At 49.1% G+C, this 7,543-nt stretch overlaps 1 long non-coding RNA gene across 1 annotated transcript; it reads left to right on the top strand.

Moving 5' to 3' along the window:
- The first annotated feature begins 1,854 nt into the window (after positions 1 to 1,854).
- Positions 1,855 to 7,322, top strand: LOC134984274 (uncharacterized). The gene is made up of 3 exons (XR_010191726.1): positions 1,855 to 1,936; positions 3,667 to 3,858; positions 7,250 to 7,322. It is a non-coding gene; the product is annotated as an uncharacterized LOC134984274 (long non-coding RNA).
- Positions 7,323 to 7,543: the final 221 nt, after the last annotated feature.

Here is a 7,543-nt window from a genome sequence, read left to right as displayed (position 1 = left end):
ACAGGATGCTACCCCTGTATATTATGACAACATATGCTGCTCCCCTGAATATTAATACAACACAGGCCGCTCCCTCTGTATAGTACAATGCCAAAGGACACAACACCTGTAATGTTCCGTTTATGGAAATACAATAACGGAGGGGTCAGCGCCACCTGTATTACGGTAACGGCGGGGTCTGCGCCACCTGTATTACGGCAACAGCGTGGTCTGCGCCACCTGTATTACGGTAACTCCAGGGTCTACGCCGCTTGTATTACGGTAACGCCTGGGTTTGCGCCACCTGTATTACGGTAACAGCGGGGTCTGCACCTCCTGTATTACGGTAACGGCGGGGTCTGCGCCACTGTATTACAGTAACGGCGGGGTCTGCGCCACTGTATTACGGTAATGGCGGGTTCGGCGCCACCTATATTACGGTTACGGCAGGGGCTGCGCCACCTTAATTACAGAAACGGCAGGGGCTGCGCCACCTGTAATACGGTAACGGCGGGGTTTGCGACGCCTGTATTACGGTAATGGCGGGGTCTGCGCCACAGTATTACGGTAACGGCGGGATCTCCACCACCTGTATTAAGGTAACGGTGGGGTCTGCGCCACCTGTATTACTGTAACACCGGGGTCTGAGCCACCTGTATTACGGTAACGGCCGGGTCTGCGCCACCGGTATTACGGTAACGCCGGGTTCTGCGCTACCTGTATTACGGTAACGGCGGGATCTGCACCACCTGTATTACGGTAATGGCGGGGTCTGCGCCACCTGTATTAAGGTAACTCCGGGGTCTGCGCCACCTGTATTACTGTAACGCCGGGGTCTGAGCCACCTGTATTACGGTAACGGCCGGGTCTGCGCCACCGGTATTACGGTAACGCCGGGTTCTGCGCTACCTGTATTACGGTAACGGTGGGATCTGCGCCCTCCTTTATTACGGTAATGGCGGGGTCTGCTACAACTGTATTACGATAACGGGCGGGTCTGCGCCACTTGTATTACGGTAATGGCGGGGTCTGCACCACCTGTATTACGGTAACGCCGGGGTCTGCGCCACCTGTATTACGGTAACGGCGGGGTCTGGCCACCTGTATTACGGTAACGGCGGGGTCTGCGACGCCTGTATTACGGTAACGGCGGGGTCTGTGAAGCCTGTATTAAGGTAACGGCGGGGTCTGTGCCACCTGTATTACGGTAACAGCTGGGTCTGCGTCACCTGTATTACGGTAACGGCGGGGTCTGTGACGCCTGTATTACGGTAACGGCGGGGTCTGCACCACCTGTATTACGGTAACAGCTGGGTCTGCGTCACCTGTATTACGGTAACGGCGGGGTCTACGCTACCTGTATTACGGTAGCGGCGGGGTCTGCGCCACCTGTATTACAGTAATAGGACACTAGAGTGTCAGCCACCTGTATAGGGATAATGCAGCACCAGAGGCTGCTCCAGCTGCACTATAACAAGGCACCAGAGGCTGCTCCCCCTGTAGTACAGAACCTGACACCAGAGCTGCTCAGCCTATAGAATAATAATAATAATATCATTACCTGCTGCCAGACACAGCAATGGCTGCTCTCTGCTCCTGCTGCCTTGTGGGAATGATAGAAGGAAGGCTGAGCTCAGACCTGGGGAAAATGGCCGCCGCTCCTGACGTCATTACACGGCCAGGGAACCTATTGCTGCTGCAGTTGATGCCGGACTGGTCTACCATAAAATGGCCGCCGGCCTTCTGCACTGAGGACTTTTATGGTTTTTGTCATTACTGGGGGCGGAGCTGCGGGCGGGGTGAAGGAGGGGAGGGGCCAATAACCAGGAAGCAGCTTTTGCCAATCATGCCCTACTTCCTATCTGTGCGTTCCACCTTACTTCCGGATTGTGCGTTCCACATACAGGAAGTGAGTTTTCATCGACTGCTGCAGCCTTCCAGTGTCCGTTGAGATCAGGTAATGGCGTCTTACTATACAGGGGGAGCAGCCTGTAGTGTCCTGATATTATTATTAAACAGGTGGAGCAGCCATTTGTGTCCTGTTATTATTACTATACAGTGGGAGCAGCCTGTGGTGTCCTATTATTATTATTATACAGGAGGAGCAGCCTTTGGTGTCCTGTTATTGTTATTGTTGTTATTATTATTATCAATATAATAATACAGGGGGAGCAGCCTGTGGTGTCCTGTTATTATTATTATTATTATTATTATTATACAGAGGGAGCGGCGTGTGGTGTCCTGTTTTTATTATTATACAGGTGGAGCGGCCTGTTGTGTCCTATTATTATTATAGATGGGGAGCTACTTGTAGTGTCCTATTATATTTTTACTGGTGGAGCAGCCTATTGTGTGATTTTATTATTAATATAAAGGGAGAGCAGAATGGGGTGTGCTGTTGTTATTAGTGTTATACAGGGGGAGCAGGTTTTTGTGTACAGTTATTATTATACAGGGACAGCATCTTGTGGTGTCCTGGTATTATTATTATTATTATACATTGGGAGTGATGGTGATGTCCTACAATACAGGAGGAATGGTCTGTGGTGTCCTGCTTTTAAATACATTTGTTATTATTTTTTTATTGGGGTGCAGCCTTTAGTGTCGTTGTTATTATTATTATTATTATTACTACAGGTTGAGTATCCCATATCCAAATATTCGGAAATACAGACTTTTTTTGAGTGAGAGTGAAATAGTGAAACCTTTCTTTTTTGATGGCTCAATGTACACAAACTTTGTTCAATGCACAAAGTTATAAAACAATATTGGCTAAAATGACCTTCAGGCTGTGTGTATAATGTGTATATGTAACATAAATGCGTTCTGTGCTTAGACTTGGGTTCCATCACCATGATATCTCATTATAGTATGCAATTATTCCAAAATACGGAATAATCCGATATCCAAAATACCTCTGGTCCCAAGCATTTTGGATAAGGGATACTCTGGGGATTGAAAATATTGCTCAAAATCTAGGATGTATTAAAGCAGAGACGATAATATCCCTGGCATGTGTAACAGATGATAATTGGAGCAGTATGAAGCAAATGTATATCAGACTTCTGGGAGTGTCACAGTGACATAACATATCTATAATAATAATACAGGAAAATGACTGGGGAGGTGAGGGGATCTGGGAGCATCATAGTGACATCACTTATATCTATAGTAATAATACAGAGACATGACTGGGGAGGTGATAGGATCTGGGAGTATCACAGTGACGTCACTTATATCTATAGTAATAATACAGGGACATGAGTGGGGAGGTGAAGGGATCTGGGAGTATCACAGTGACGTCACTTATATCTATAGTAATAATACAGGGACATGACTGGGGAGGTGAGGGCATCTGGGAATATCACAGTAACATCACTTATGTCTATAATAATACAGGGACATGACTGGGGAGGTGAGGGAATCTGGGAGCATCATAGTGACATCACTTATCTCTATAGTAATAATACAGAGACATGACTGGGGAGGTGAGGGGATCTGGGAGCGTCACATTTACATTACTTATATCTGTAGTAATAATACAGGAATATGACTGGGGAGGTGATGGGATCTGGGACCATCACAGTGACATCACTTATATCTATAGTTATAGTACAGGTACATGACTGGGAGGTGAAGGGATCTAGGAGTATTTGCAGCGATATTGATGTCTCCCCCATTTCGCAGGGTTACACAGTAGTGAAGAAGATCTCTGGTGAGTGTGAGACACCCAGCAGCCATCCTCGTGTGTCAGGTGGACTAAGCAGGACCCACAGCCCCATCACAGTGCCTCCACCTCACTCACTGATACATGAGAGAGACAGTGACCAGAAGATCCTGGAACTCAACAACAAGATCATTCAGCTGCTGACAGGAGAGGTGACTGCTGGGAATGGGACATTATACAATAACACCAGGGGACATGTCTTGGTGATGACTGAAGAGGTGACTGCTGGGAATGGGACATTATACAGTAACACCAGGGGATGTGTCTCGGTGATGACTGGAGAGGTGACTGCCGGGACTGGGACATTATACAGTAATACCGGGGGACGTGTCTGGGTGATGACTGGAGAGGTGACTGCTGGGAATGGGGCATTATACAGTAACACCAGGGAATGTGTCTGGGTGATGACTGGAGAGGTGACTGCTGGGAATGGGGCATTATACAGTAACACCAGGGAATGTGTCTGGGTGATGACTGGAGAGGTGACTGCTGGGAATGGGGCATTATACAGTAACACCAGGGAATGTGTCTGGGTGATGACTGGAGAGGTGACTGCTGGAAATGGGACATTATACAGTAACACCGGGGATGTGTCTGGGTGATGACTGGAGAGGTGACTGCTGGGAATGGGACATTATACAGTAACACCTTCGGATGTGTCTGGGTGATGTCTGGAGAGGTGACTGCTGGGAATGGGGCATTATACAGTAACACCAGGGAATGTGTCTGGTTGATGACTGGAGAGGTGGCTACTGGAAATGGGACATTATACAGTAACACCAGGTGATGTGTCTGGGTGATGACTGGAGAGGTGACTGCTGGGAATGGGACATTATACAGTAACACCAGGGGACATGTCTGGGTGATGACTGGAGAGGTGACTGCCGGGAATGGGGCATTATACAGTAACACCAAGGAATGTGTCTGGGTGATGACTGCAGAGGTGCCTGCTGGGAATGGGGCATTATACAATAACACCAGGAGATGTGTCTGGGTGATGACTGGAGAGGTGACTGCTGGGAATGGGGTATTATACAGTAACACCGGGGGGATGTGTCTGGGTGATGACTAGAGAGGTGACTGCTGGGAATGGGACATTATACAGTAACACCAGGGAACGTGTCTGAGTGATGACTGGAGAGATGACTGCTGGGAATGGGACATTATACAGTAACACCAGGAGATGTGTCTGGATGATGACTGGAGAGATGACTGCTGGGAATGGGACATTATACAGTAACACCAGGGGATGTGTCTGGGTGATGACTGCTGGGAATGGGACATTATACAGTAACACCAGGAGATGTGTCTGGATGATGACTGGAGAGGTGACTGCTGGGAATGGGACATTATACAGTAACACCAGGGGATGTGTCTGGGTGATGACTGGAGAGGTGACTGCTGGGAATGGGACATTATACAGTAACACCAGGGGATGTGTCTGGGTGATGACTGCTGGGAATGGGACATTATACAGTAACACCAGGAGATGTGTCTGGATGATGACTGGAGAGGTGACTGCTGGGAATGGGACATTATACAGTAACACCAGGGAACGTGTCTGGGTGATGACTGGAGAGGTGACTGCTGGGAATGGGACATTATACAGTAACACCAGGGGATGTGTCTGGGTGATGACTGGAGAGGTGACTGCTGGGAATGGGACATTATACAGTAACACCAGGGGATGTGTCTGCGTGATGACTGGAGAGGTGACTGCCGGGAATGAGGCATTATACAGTAACACCAGGGGATGTGTCTGGGTGATGACTGGAGAGGTGACTGCCGGGAATGAGGCATTATACAGTAACACCAGGGGACGTGTCTGGGTGATGACTGGAGAGGTGATTGCTGGGAATGGGACATTATACAGTAACACCAGGGGATGTGTCTGGGTGATGACTGGAGAGGTGACTGCTGGGAATGGGACATTATACAGTAACACCAGGGGATGTGTCTGGGTGATGACTGGAGAGGTGACTGCTGGGAATGGGACATTATACAGTAACACCGGGGGATGTGTCTGGGTGATGAATGGAGAGGTGACTGCTGGGATTGGGACATTATACAGTAACACCAGGGGATGTGTCTGGGTGATGACTGGAGAGGTGGCTGCTGGGAATGGGGCATTATACAGTAACACCAGCGGATGTGTCTGGATGATGACTGGAAAGGTGACTGCTGGGAATGGGACGTTATACAGTAACACCAGGGGACGTGTCTGGGTGATGACTGGAGAGGTGATTGCTGGGAATGGGACATTATACAGTAACACCAGGGGATGTGTCTGGGTGATGACTGGAGAGGTGACTGCTGGGAATGGGACATTGGCCCTCATTCCGAGTTGTTCGCTCGGTATTTTTCATCGCATCGCAGTGAGAATTCTCTTAGTGCGCATGCGTAATGTTCGCACAGCGCATGCGCCAAGTAACTTTACTATGAAGAAAGTATTTTTACTCACGGCTTTTTCATCGCTCTGGCGATCGCATTGTGATTGACAGGAAATGGGTGTTACTGGGCGGAAACACGGCGTTTTAGGGGCGTGTGACTCAAAACGCTACCGTTTCCGGAAAAAACGCAGGCGTGTCTGGAGAAACGGTGGGAGTGCTTGGGCGAACGCTGGGTGTGTTTATGACGTCAGCCGGGACCGAAAAGCACTGAATTGATCGCACAGGCAGAGTAAGTCTGGAGTTACTCTAAAACTGCTAACTCGGTTTTGATCGCAATATTGCGCATACATCGGTCGCACATTTAAGAAGTTTAGATTCACTCCCAGTAGGCGGCGGCTTAGCGTGTGTAACTCTGCTGAAATCGCCTTGCGAGCGAACAACTCGGAATGAGGGCCATTATACAGTAACACCAGGGGATGTGTCTGGGTGATGACTGGAGAGGTGACTGCTGGGAATGGGACATTATACAGTAACACCGGGGGATGTGTCTGGGTGATGACTGGAGAGGTGACTGCTGGGAATGGGACATTATACAGTAACACTAGGGGATGTGTCTGGGTGATGACTGGAGAGGTGGCTGCTGGGAATGGGGCATTATACAGTAACACCAGCGGATGTGTCTGGATGATGACTGGAAAGGTGACTGCTGGGAATGGGACGTTATACAGTAACACCAGGGGATGTGTCTGGGTGATGACTGGAGAGGTGGCTGCTGGGAATGGGGCATTATACAGTAACAGCAGGGGATGTCTCTGGGTGATGACCGGAGAGGTGACTGCTGGGAATGGGTCATTATACAGTAACACCGGGGGACATGTCTGGGTGATGACTGGAGAGGTGACTGCTGGGAATGGTACATTATACAGTAACACTAGGGAACGTGTCTGAGTGATGACTGGAGAGGTGACTGCTTGGAATGGGGCATTATACAGTAACACCAGGGGATGTGTCTGGGTGATTACTGGAGAGGTGACTGCTGGGAATGGAGCATTATACAGTAACACCAGGGGACGTGTCTGGGTGATGACTGTATCACTGTGTGTGTCAGGTACCTATAAGGTGTCAGGATGTCACTGTCTATGTCTCCATGCAGGAGGGGGAGTATATAGAGGAACACAGGGGTCTGTACAAGGACGTGATGATGGAGAATCACCGGCCCCTCACATCACTGGGTAAGAGGAGACTGTCATGTATTGTACAGGGTAGAGCAGGTATGGGGGCCCCCTATATACACACATCATCTGATAATCACATATATACACTGTACTCAGTCACTGTGTGTCTCCTACAGATGGGCCCAGTAACAGAGATACCCCAGAGAGATGTCCCCGTCCTCTGTATTCCCAGGATTGTACAGAGGAGAATCACAGGATCCCACAGGAGGATC

The sequence above is a fragment of the Pseudophryne corroboree genome (genome assembly GCF_028390025.1).
Source record: "Pseudophryne corroboree isolate aPseCor3 chromosome 3 unlocalized genomic scaffold, aPseCor3.hap2 SUPER_3_unloc_46, whole genome shotgun sequence".
NCBI classification, from domain to species: Eukaryota; Metazoa; Chordata; class Amphibia; order Anura; family Myobatrachidae; genus Pseudophryne; species Pseudophryne corroboree.
The sequence above is the reverse complement of the archived record's forward strand: the minus strand, read 5'-3'. Positions and strand labels throughout refer to the sequence as shown.